At 36.4% G+C, this 13,313-nt stretch overlaps 1 long non-coding RNA gene across 1 annotated transcript in view; it reads right to left on the bottom strand.

Annotated features, from left to right (window-relative positions):
* Window positions 1–3,555, bottom strand: part of LOC129031890 (uncharacterized) — a 47,581-nt gene extending 44,026 nt beyond the window's left edge. The window contains exon 1 of the long non-coding RNA XR_008501141.1: window positions 3,300–3,555. This is a non-coding gene — a long non-coding RNA (uncharacterized LOC129031890). The remainder of the gene's footprint in view (window positions 1–3,299) is intronic.
* Between the last annotated feature and the right edge of the window lie 9,758 nt (window positions 3,556–13,313).

Below are 13,313 nucleotides of genomic sequence, written 5' to 3'. Positions count from 1 at the left end.
AGTTTTTCCCATGCTGTTCTTGTGATAGTGAATAAGTCTCAGGAAATCTGATGGTTTTAAGCAGAGTTCCCATGCACAAGCTCTCTCTCTTTGCCTGCTGCCATCCATGTAAGACATGACTTGCTCTTCCTTGCCTTCCACCATGATTGTGAGGCTTCTCCTGTCATGTGGAACTGTAAGTCCAATTAAACCTCTTTCTTTTGTAAACTGCCCAGTCTTGGGTATGCCTTTATCTGCAGCGTGAAAACAGACCAGTACACTTTAGAAATGAGAAACAGACCCAGAGAGATTATATAACATATCCAAGGTCACAGAGTTTCAGACAAATTAAAATGAGTACACATTAGTTAAGGTTTTATCCCCCAACTTCTTTTGAAAGAAGCCTTCTGCACACTTTACTTTAACCAATCAGTGTGACGGTATTCACAGCATTTTTCATTACTGCAGTTCTTGTGAAAGTTAATTTAGTGTTCAGGGCTTTTTTATGCCTTTCAAAACATACCATAAAGCAGAATTTTTATTTTAGTTATACGTTGGATTGGGCTACCATACTAGTAAATGCTTCCCTGTTAAATGAATCCTTTTATAATATTTTCACAAAATTTATGACTTTTCTCAATTCTATCTTCTCCTATTCAGGAACCATCTCCTTGTCCCTGTCTTTCAACATTTTTTAATTTAGAAAATTATTTCCTCTGGATAGTCTCTTCTCTTTCTATTTACTCCCACCTTCACCCTGAAACTTAATTGTGTGTTAAATCTCTCATAGCCTTGACATTCCTAAATAATTTAAATGTAAAATAATTGGAAATGGGAATACATTAAGGTATTTTTTAAAAGCTTTTATAGAAAGTATTTTTTGGGGGGTCAATTTCTAATGCACCTTTGACTTGGGCATGTTCCAGGGTAGATTTTTCAATTTCATAACATAGTATTGGTAAAAATAAAATGTTATGTTCCAGTCTTTCTACCTTCTCCCCTACAATATAGTATTCTGATATTCCAACTGCACAGAAGAATCTGAAACTAAAAGTTATGACCCAATTTTCAAGGAAACTTGATCCCCTACCAGGGCTCAGTGACACATTTCTAGACTATTTTGTGGCCAGGGATTCTTTGGCATTGTAAGAAACCATATAGCACTTGTAGAAAAGAACCTGGAATCTGACTACAGAAGGTAGTTAAACTTCATTCAACTCTCAACACCTTTAAGCTTGAGATAGAATTCCTTGGAAGCCCCTTGTTTGACCACTTGGCCTAGATCTAGACCAGCATGCATTCTTCAAGGATGCCTTTCTCATTTAAAAATGATCCCTTGGCCTCCAGACAGGAGACAGGATCTTCTAATGCCCTGCATATTTTATAGGTTTATATTTGTTGGTTTAAATTTTTCATGCCTTATTTTAAAAAGGCTTCTCCGCCCCTGCACCACTCTCTGGACTTCATCCACCAGATGTGTGTTGTTGAAAACAGATAGATCCCTGCGTACTGTACTGGATGTAAATAGAGGGTCCATAAAATCAAATGCCAAACAGGATCCAGTACATAATGTAAATGGGTGTGGCAGCTCTGATGATGACTGAAGTGCGCTGTAGAGCCCATGTTCTGTCAAAAGAGAGGAGGGAAAACATGAATGTCTGTGTGAAATGTCCCAGTTCAAAATGGAGTTTGCTAAATCAAACTTCTTTTAAGAAATGTGAACCAAATCTTATAAACTGGATTTGGCTTATGGTCCTCTATTGTGTGACTTATGTTTACAGATTAGCTTTTCTTTTATAGATTATGTAAAGTGAGTGAAACAATGATGACGATTATGTGAATGTACAGTAATAGAAATTACTATTAAAGGAATGCACTGTTTTTCTCAAAATAATTTTTCTTTACTTTCCTTTGCTTTCTTTTCTTCTATCTCACTTTATTCTTGCTTTCCTAAAATAATACACACGACTTTCTCTAATGCCAATCAGCCATGTATATGTATATATGTATACATATATGATCATGTATTATACAATATTATATATGTTAAATGACTATGAAATGCATACACATGTGTATATAATGTCATGTTACATTTGCGTATATCATAGAACTATCATATATAATAATCATACATTCATGAATGATTTGAAATATACTATTATTTGCACTCACACATCTTCCATCTTTTATTTGGAAATAAGATATTTGGCAATGCAAGCATTTAGAATACAATTGTAAACTTATAAATGTTAAAAAGTCTTCATAAAACCTCTGTATTTTCTTTGCAAAGGAAGATGATGGTTTTTCTTCTAGACAATCATGTATAACATAAGGCAGCACATTGGAAGCAGCACGTTGGACAGGTGTGGTGACGAAGATGACTCCTTAGCAGCCTGCGCATCCCACTTTCCAAAAGGAGGTGGGCATGCTTTCAAGCAGAGTCTTAAACTGTCGGCTTGCAGGCCCAGTTACAATGCTCTTAAATGATTTGAATGTAATGCCTTTCCAGTTTCATGGCCCTCACCACTCCAATAGGAGGCCCAGCTTTCCTTATGGACATTACATGCCTAGTCTTTGAAGTCATTTGCATTTGCAACCCTTGTGTTAAGAGCATTACAAAAGACACAGCAAAGGTCGTGTGTCATCAGAAAAATGGAAGAGGCTTTGAAAAAGCCACCTCTGCAGTGCTGACTCCAAGAAGTATTTTGCAGAAGGAGTAAATATCAACTTACATTTTCATTTGCAGAAATCTTTGGCACCTCTTGTTGAGCACCAACATTTCAGGGTTAGACAAGAGCATGTCTCATTATACGTTTCTTTCTTTCTTTCCATATGAATCTTTCCTTTCTTTTCTATGGCAGTGGCCCCTAACCCCTTTTCTTTTGGTTACTTTCACTCACTCCAAGCCTGGGTGAGGAGTAAGAGTCTTTTGACTGACCTTGTCCTGCTGTTCCTCTGAATGCAGGTATTGTCATTTTTTAGACATGGTGTGTATGTGTGTGTGTGTGTGTGTGTGTGTACATGCACACGTACACTCATTTCTAATTCCTAAGACAAAGCTTAAGAGGGATAATGACAAAAATAGCCAAAATAGAAGTTACACTACTTGAACAAATTAAAATTTTATTTTAATTCTAGCCAGCCTTTTCAGAATGCCCTTCCTACATAGTACTGAAAACTTTTAATAACATAGCTAGAATTTTATTTTAGATGTGCTAGCATAAGCTACATAGACTTTAACTCAAAGTAGAATCAGAATAGAACTGCTACTAAGCCCAGTGAAATACTCTATCCCTAATAAAAACCCATTTACTTACCTTGCTCCTGAGCTTGAGCCCTTGTGGTTGTTCCCTCAAGGCTCTTGAAGTGCAGAAATCACTTTCTACCTGCCTGTGTGCTGAAGGCTTGTGCCTGAGGGTTCCAAGCTATTCCATAATCATTTCTGTAGACATCCCTTCCAACCCTCAGTGAATGCTCAGGGTAAAAAGGCTGTTTTCTCTCTGGTCTAAAGGTTCCTCCTCTGGACTTCTGACTACCCTATGGTCACATTTCTGGAAACTCAACCAGTGATCTCCCTTGGAAGTCATGGGGTCTCGAGGTCATGCTGTGTCTCACAATGACTAGAGTCATGCTGTGTCTCACAATGACTAGAGTGTTTCATTAAATGTGTCAATTACTGCTTTTAGAACCCAGTTCTCTGATGAACCGTGCCTGATGTTTCTAGTTCTACTCCAAAGGAATAGTGGTCTATTTAACCTAGACAAATATAGCTGGACATCAATGATTTAACCCAGCATTTTCTAAGACATGTTTTGTAAAACCCTACTAATATTCCACAGTTAAATACATCTAGGAAATCTTGAATACTATCACCCTTTTGGGAAAGTCACCATTTGCATAACATATTAAGGCCTCTGAAATCTTCTTTAGTAAAGATACCTGATCAGTTTTTTGATGCCAAGTATTTTCCAACTTAATTGGCCATGGAATCATCCCCCACCCACCCCCGGCTTCCTGCCTATAGAGTGACTTTTTAACATCACTTAATATCTTAAAGACCACTGGTGCAGAAATGTAGACACTTTCTGGTGTCATCTTACAATATTACTTTTTTTTCCAATCAATGCCTTCTTTGACTTTCCTAAGTGACTATTTCACCCCATCATCTCTCTCCTCAACTTCCAATAGCCCTTCCACTCTCTTTATTCTGGACTGATGACTTGATTCTCACTTCAGTCACTGAGAAAATAGAAGCAATCAGAAGAAAACTTCTCTATCCACTCATTACCAAATTTTGCACATTTCTTGCACCTGTGCTATAGATTAAGCCTCCTCTTCTGTTATAGTGAATCAATTGCCTGCACTCCGATGTGAGGTTAGCACTGCAGGTGTCATGATGAAGCTCATTCCTTTTTAGCTACTTGAGAACTTTGCTCCTCCAGGGATGCCATTTCTCTCCTGCATCATTAAATTCCTCCCCCACTTCATTATTTCCCAACATGCAAACATATTATACTGTCTCTTATATTAAAACAAAACAACAATACAAAACCCCTCTCTTGATTCCCATATACCTTTCCAGTGAGTACCCATTTCCTCTGCTCTGGTTTACAGGAAAATTCTTGAGGGAATTTGCTATACTCAATATCTCTCTTATCTCTTTTCATCTTCTCTGTAATTTTGCCCTCAGGAACAGTTCTTATTTGGCGTGACCCTCGATGTTGATAAATCAAACAGCCAATTCTCAGTCCTCATTTACTCATACTCTGGCTTTGAACCAGTTAATCATTCCCTCCTTCTTGAAATTCCTTTTTTCCCATGAGTTGAAATAGATCTAGATGGTTTATTATTTCTGGCACAGCAGGCAGCATGACTTTCTTCTTTGCATTGGTTGCTCTGTCTCCCAAGTTCCATGAAGGTGTTGCAAAGGCAGCCTAAGTAGATGTTGTACACACCTTGCTGGTGTTCCAGCTTTTGAGCTTTGAGTTTAGAAATCTCCAATCTTTTAAAGTCCTTACAACAAACCTGCCTGACCTTTGACCCACAGAAAGAGATGATCATTTATTACCTTGGTCAAGAAACAAATCTGCCCTTTAACCCAGAGGGAGATACTGTTTTAGCTTTCAAAGCTGTTTGGTATACAAACATCTTTAAAAAGGTCCTTCCAACAAAGTTCTCACATGTAGAAACATCACAGAGAATTGTTTCCCAACCAAAACTCCTGCCTGGAGTTATCCTCTCATATTTATATGAATTTCTCCTCCCACTTTTCATTCAGATCACTTTCAACTGTCACAGGCCTTCTTTGACCACCTCCCCTTTTCTTCTTTGTTTTTCTTTGTAGCACTCAGCTCTATCTGAAATGATATTGCATATGAATTTAATGCTAAGTTGGCTATCTGTCCTATTCAAATGCAAATTCCAGGTGCCTAGAACTTTGTTTTGTTCACTGTTGAATCCCAGCTCCTGGAAGAGTATTTGACAGGGTAGGTGATCACTAAATTGTTGTTAAATGAGTATATGGATAATTCTGTTCAGTAACCCTGTCTACCTCCTCAGATTCTTAGAATGAATCACTCAGATGTCCCGTCTGCATGCAAAGAAGTAAGACTTATAAAATTGTATTCTTTCAATATAAAAAAAAATAGCTTAACCACAAAGGGAACATTATTGCACACAATTTGCACAAAAGGAAGAAGAGAATAATTTGTTAATGTAGCCCTCTGTGAACCGTGAGTGTTCTCTGAACGTTGAATAACAATAAAGAGACAGGTATATTTTAAAATTATTTCCAAGGAAAGTGGTTAAATATTTTAGAAAACCTTAAATCTTTAAGACAAAGGCTTCAGTTATCAGGAAAATTTACTAACATGGAATATGTGTGATTATCTTAATTAATGAACTATGCTCTATTGCATTATCTGGTTCAGTCATTGACAGAATATACTAAAAATAAACAGAATGCCTTTGCTGTAATCTAGCCTTGTAGTTAGATTAAAAACAACAATGACAACAACGCACAATTGATTCAAGTAATTTTCACTGAATCTTGTCATATATGACAGCCATGTGTCCTACCCACACAAGCCTTAGCAAGTATTTTTTTTATTTTTTAAAGTGTGTGTTCTTTTGCCTGATTTATTTTAAGATCCAGGTTCTAATTGTATTCAGATACTTAGCCAGGTGACCTCTGTTGGTTTATCTCATTTCTCTGTCCATTGGGCAGTGACTTTAGTCTTGAGTACAGATCAGAAGAAAACTTCTCTTCCTTCAGTTCTCGAGCCTATTAAGGTTTTGTTGTTGTTCTCGTTCCAGTAGCATTAGCGAGGTGTGAAGTTGATGAGCTCCCACCCTCTGTACGCTAGTTCTTCAATGGATTAGAAGCTCAAGAATAGGAAGATAACATTTCAGCAGCAGCAAACCCAGGAAGCGGAGCATCGTGGTCTCCGCCTGAATCACTGATTGAATCATCTGTGTGCCTGGGACAGTAGGCAGGCCGATTTCAGGCCACCATATGTGTGTGAGGCCTGGCTGTGTTCTTCTCCTGGACTTTCCTCTGGGTGCTAATTGCTTTAGTGAGAGAAACTGTGCAAGGCAATTAAACAGCCCCCTTCTCTCACAGTCCTAGCTCTCAAAAGCTAGGGGCTGGGACAGGGCTCCTGCTCTCCCAGTGGGTTGCAAATTGCTCAGAATGAATAAATACATTTGTTCACTTTTCAAACTGTGACCAGCCACCTGGTCTCTTGTGTTGCTCTCAGAGCAAAGAAGGCAGATGACGGGCTCCTCATTGCTGAACTCCAGCCCATAAAAATGCTTCACCGCACTCTGAGCTATTTTTGCAAGGACATCTGTTGCCAAAAAAGAATTTTAATTAAGCAAAAACACATCTCTGTTTTGTCCGTGGCAAGGAGGCTTGTGAAAGCTTTCTTGTCTCAGATGCATGCTAAATCTGGAGAAATGGAAGCCTTAAGGTATTTTGTGAGGGACATTTTGCTGCTCAATTTGAGGGACACAACAGATTTTCCATGGGAAGGAAATTATTGGAAGTGCATGTTTGAGCCTTTCAAAATAAGGCCCAGACTGCATTAATAATTAATTGTACGTAATATAATCTGACATGTTACTCCATGGTTTGATAAAGTCGAAAGCTATTTCCACAGGGCAACTTGCCAGTTCTTTTGCTCTCTTCCAATCTTCTTCCCAGGTGATGTTCATCATTTTAACATCAAGCTTCCAGAACACCACATTAACACATAAATTAGAGGACCTGGTGCTGCACTGGCTGTTATAACTAGTCTAGATGTAATTGTCCAATCAGAAAGGAAAAAAAAAAAGTAAAGTGATAAACGAAGTCAGAAAGCAGGTTGTAGACATTAATACTGCATAAATTGCTTAAGATTGGGTTGGAGAGTGGGGAAGCAGCCTATCTCTAGTTTTCATAAATGCAAGTATATTGAGTGCTTTTTTCACTCTTCAAACACTGACATGATAGCAGATACAAATTCTTCATATATGAAACTGATTCTGTAACCATATACCCTTCAAATCCCTTAAGTGCCTTTCGGGGCACTCTCTTTGGCAGCACAAGCATATCAGACAAGCGGACTACAAGAGGGGCACTTTCAAGTAGCAGGCCCCGAGGGGCATTGCTGGGCAGCATGGCAGGATGAATTACCTGATAATATTAAGGTTGTTTCTGACCACTTCTATTAGGGGTTGGGATCACTCATTTGCCCTCTCAGAGGGTGGACAGAGAAGATCATCTAAGCTGAAGCTGAAGGAGCTCGGATTTCTACACGATAGGATCTTTGTAGACAGGAATCTAGCTGTTACATCAAGGACTGGAATACAGAATCTTGTATTATACGTGAAACTTACAGTGTTTCTTTCGACTCTGAAATCTTTCTGACAATTCAATGCCCTCTTTTTGAGATTTACTCATCATTAGGAGTAGCAGGGGGAAACAAAGTGTTTTTTTTTGTTTTTTTTAATGTTTTTTAGTTTTTCCTTTCTAAGGATGGTGGCCATTTTGTTAGTGATTGCCAAGATACTCACTATCCCCCTGCCCCCACCAATTCTTAACAAGATTAGTTTTGTTCTACCTAATGCATAATATAAAGAGCATGAATCTCCCAGGTCCCAGTCCCCTCACCTAAATAAATATTTATGGAATTAAAATGCATATCACTAATCCTTTCAACACTTGCCAGTTTAATAATGGTTCTTCTGAGGGCAGTGATGATAACTGCTTGTGCAAATTTAATTTAAAGTTTGCTTTCAACTTTGTTTTCTTTAGACTTGCCATTTGCAAGTTAAGAAGAAAAGAAAAATATATTAGCTAACAAAACTGCCAAGTCCCAGGTTAAAAGCTTCAGAAACCACTAAATCCAAGGCTTCAATCAATGTCATCAGAACTCAGCCCGTTCTTCTATGTGCTTTCCTCTATGATGACATTTTCTCAGACAGGCCTTTCTACTTGATGGTGTCAAGCAGCTCCTGCCTCAACTTATCCTTGCAGCACTTCCTTCCTGTTGATTCTAGCAAAGAACTAGACTCTAAGTACCCTGGTGAGAGACTGGTGTTGACTGCCTGGGTTTGCATTCTGACTCTACCATTCACTAGCTATTTGATCTCTTCCAGGAAATTTATACTCTGTGTCTCAGTTTCCTTATCTGCATATTAAAGGTAATAGTAATTCCTACTCTGTAGGCTTGTTGGAAGTATTAAATAAGTTTAATGCATGTGCCAAGCATATAAGATTTACTATTTTATATACCATCCATGAAAATTAATACTGTGGTTGGGGTATAGAATGCATTGATTGGACATACCTGAGTCAAGTATCTTCTCTGGAAACTGGGATGTGATCTTCTCACACTTTAATCACAAGGTGAAGAATAAAAAGGGAGTCATTCCCTAAAATAAATCTGGGAATCTCTTATAAGGCCAGATAACTGATGCCAACAACCTTAGTAATTTATTACAACTAGCCAAGGGATTCTACAGTATTGGGATTGCTTAGAATCTAATCAAACAAAATAGCGGAGGTGAAAATGTTTTTTAAATAACAAAACACAGTAAGATCTCAATGTGATTGGGTCATTGACTTGCTCTAGACACTCAGTAAAAGTACAACACTGTTCTAAATCCTAAAAGTGGATACACAGCAGATCTGGCCTTTTTTTAATCACAGACTTCACCATATTATTGAGAACACAGACACTGAGGCACAGCAAATAACTGACTTGTGTTCAACAAGAAACAAGGGCAAAAGAGTCATATAAATAAACAATGGTGAGGTCGACAATTATGAAGACATCAGAGTAGCTAGTTCTAATCATAAAAGATTTATTAAAGGAAATCATTTGCTAATGGAAATTTGAAACCACAGAATAAGGCAATATTGAATTATTAACCCCCGAAAATAACTTTTCCACACCCCTATAATATTGAACTTGAGAGATCTGTTCCATTGAATCTAGATTAAAGGAACAATTCAACCACTTCCCCAATCATCAAAACCTTTTACCTGGCTGAGGCACTGTGGGCAGTTGTCTCAGCTAAGTTGTGGAATATAGTCACATTATTCTCTTAGATTAATCATAAAACCATACTGATTCTTTGGTGGATCATCGGAATCTTTTGGAATGATGGAAAAAGGCATGAAAAAAAGCCTTTGTATCTAACTTCAGCGTTAGTTATCACTCCCTTATCTTGCTTAATTTTTTCATGTATGAAAAAATTATCTTGCTTGTTTTTTCATGTATGACAAGTGACCCACTCTTTCATTTTCTGCATAATAGGCAAAAGGAAAAGTTAATTTTTTTAACTGATTGACCATGATTACTCATGCAGGTCCTTTGTAAGGCAGACTGCTCAGCTAATTAACATAGTGACATCAATCAATATGATATTTAGGAAACTGTGTGCTAAGACATCTGTCTACTGACTTGTAAAGGTAAGTTAGCACGTAGGAGATGGGTCGTGGGACAATTGTTTTTTCTCAGAAGCAATCTACATAAAAAGCACAACATGGTCTTCAGTTAGCCCCTGCCCTTTGTAACAGAGAATGTTTAGTCTCAGATGTCACACTTAGTGGGAGCTGCTAAAGTCATTACATAATTATAGTCACCAGCTACACTTTATTTTGTGTAGATTAATAATTTTAAAATAGCATATGCTCCCTCCTTCTTCCTTACAGTATTAAGGTAAGGAAAAGGGAAGCAGCTGCTGTGCTTAAGGGTTAGGGATCCTCAATGGCCCTCATACAAAGACTCTCAATAAACTGGCATTCTCAATAAAACAGTGCATTTGCAAAGCAGATAAAGTCTCTAGTCAAAGCTCCTCCCCAAGTCACCACAAATAGACATGCAATCTAAATAAATAGCATTGTCTTACATATGAAAAGATGATTTCAAGGCAGATTCCATAGTTCTCCAGATCCAACCAGTAACTTCTCCACTGCCCCTCTAAATAGAAATTGTGGGGCTGCTATTGGAAAGAAGCAAATATCACAATAATCATTTTACCATTGCAGAATCCGAGACTGACTTGTGCAAACTCAAATAGATCTTCCCTGTTCTATCTATTCAACTGTGCTACACGTGTCAGTGCTTAGAACACTATACTGTAGTTTTAATTTAAGGAATACCATCAAGAGCAGGATATATAGGGCATTACTTAGCTACTTGTGGAATTAAGCTATGAATGGGATTTTTGAGCCAAATTACCAAAGAATGTGATCTTTTAAGATTCAAGTTGGGGAGGTCAGACATCTAGAATGGTGAGGTAAACACCTCCAAACATTCACTTCTCTATAAAAGCAAAACGAACATGGCAAAATTGTCAAAATCAACATTTTTGTAGCTTTTGAAATTAACCAAAGGCTTAAGACAATCTACAGAGAGTTTATTTGAGAAAACTAGATAAATCTTGATAAAAACACTGAGTTTGGTAGAGATTTATTTAGTTACTTATTTGTTAAATTGTGGTTAAAACACATAAAATAAAATTTACCATTTTAGCTATGTACAATACAGTAGTGCTAACTATGTTACATTGTTGTGGAATACATCTCCTGCAAAACTGAAAATCTGTACCCATTAAACAACTACTTCCTCTCTCTCCTGACCCTGAAAACTGCCATTCTACTTTCTGTCTTTATAAAATTAACTACTTTAGATAACTCATTTAAGTCAGTCATATAGTTTTTGAATTTTGTGACTGATTTATTTCATTTTGCATAGTGTCCTCAAGGTTTATCCATGTTGTACAATGTGGCAATATTTACTTCTTTTTTATATACCACGTTAGGTATATAAAACTTTTTCTTTATTCATTCATGGACATCTGGGTTGTTTTTGTGTCTTAGCTATCGTGAATAGTGCTGCAAATACCTCTTCAGGATCCTACTTTCAATTCTTTTGGTTATATACCTAGAAGTGGGATTGCTGTATCATATGGTGACTTGTTTTTAAATTTTTGAGGATCTGCTATATTGTTTCTTATTGCGGGTATACTATTCCCACCAACAGTTCACAAATTATCCATTTTTTCCATATTATTACCAAAGTTTTTTTTTAATGATTACAAAATAGTTGTTCTTTTCCTTTGTTTTTGTTTATTTGATAGTGCCATCCTTATGTGTATGAAGTGATACTTCACATAGTTTTGATTTCCATTTTTTTAATGATTAGTGATGTTGAGCATCTTTTCATATGTTCATTGATCATTTGTATATCTTCTTTGAAGAAATGTGCATTCAGGTTCTTTGCCCATTTTAAAATCACGTTTTTTCATTGTTGTTGAGTTGTAGAAGTTTTTATGTATTCTAGATATTAACTTCTTATGAGATACATGTTCAGAAACATTTTCTCCCACTCCATGGCTGCCTTTTTATTCCACTGATTGTTGCCTCTGATGCAAAAATGTTTTTAAATTTAATGTAGTCCTATTTCTCTGAATTTGCTTTTATTCCCTGTGATTTTGATGTCATATTCAAACAAAATCATTCCAAATCCAATGTCATGAAGTTTTTCCCTTGGAGTTTTTATAAGAGTTTTATGGTTTTACGTCTTTGTTTAGGCTTTTAATTCATCTTGAGTTAATTTTTATGTATAGTGCAAGATAAGGGTCCAGCTGCATTTTTTTGCATGCAGATACTCAGTTTTTTCAGCATCATTTGTTAAAGAGACTGTCCTTCACCCATTGTATCATCTTTGTACTCTTTCAAAGGTCATTTAACCGTATGCATGGGAGTTTATTTCTGGACTCTCTATTTTGTTTCATTGGTCTGTATGTCTGCCTTTATGCCAGGACCATGCTACTTCAATTACTGCAGCTTTATAATAAGTTTTGAAATTAGAGAGTGTGAAGCCTCCAATTTTATTCTTTGGAAGATTGTTTTGTCTATTTAGGGTTCCTTTAGACTCCATATGAATTTTAGTATTTCTTATTTTTTTCTGCAAAAAACACATTACAATTTTGATAGGCATTGCATTGGATCTGTAAATCACTTTGAGTTGAATAAGTAGTTTAACAATATTAATTATTCCACTTCATAAGCACAGATGTCTTTCTATTTATTTGTTTCTTCTTTAATTTCTTTCGGGGTATTTTGTAGTTTTCAGTGTACAATCTTTTGTCTCCCTGGTTAAGGTTATTTCCTAAGTATTTTATTATTTTTGATGCTATTGTAAATGGGTTGCTTTCTTCATTTTCCTTTCAGATTGTTCATTGTTAATGCATAAAAGGCAGCTGAATTTTGCATGTAAATTTTGTAGCCTGCAACTTTATTGAATTTAATTATTAATTCTAACAGTCTTTTTGTAGAATCTTTCAGGTTTTTTATAAGAAGTTATGTCATCTAAGAACACATCATTTTATTCCCTTCTTTCCAATTTGGATAACTTTTATTTTGTTTTCTTACCTAATTGCTGTGAGTAGGACTTCCAGTATTATGATAAATAGAAATGATGACAATGGGCATCATTGCATTGTTTCTGATCTTAGAGAAAAAGCTTTCAGTTTTTTACTATTGAGTATGATGTCAGCTGTAGGGTTTTAATATATGGCCTTCATTATATTGAGGTGATTTCTTTCTACTCCTAGTTTGTTGGGTATTTTATAATAACAGATTATTGAATTTTGTCAAATGCGTTTTTTCTGTATAAATTGTGATAATCTCATGATTTATTTTTTCCTTTCATTCTGTTGATTTTCATCTGTCAAACTACCTTTGCATTCCAGAAATAAATCCTACTTGGTCATGATATTTAATCCTACTTGGTCATAATATATAATCCTACTTGGTCATAATATACAATCATTTT

The sequence above is a fragment of the Pongo pygmaeus genome, chromosome 11 (assembly GCF_028885625.2).
Source record: "Pongo pygmaeus isolate AG05252 chromosome 11, NHGRI_mPonPyg2-v2.0_pri, whole genome shotgun sequence".
NCBI lineage: Eukaryota > Metazoa > Chordata > Mammalia > Primates > Hominidae > Pongo > Pongo pygmaeus.
This window is presented reverse-complemented; position numbering and strand designations above follow the sequence as displayed.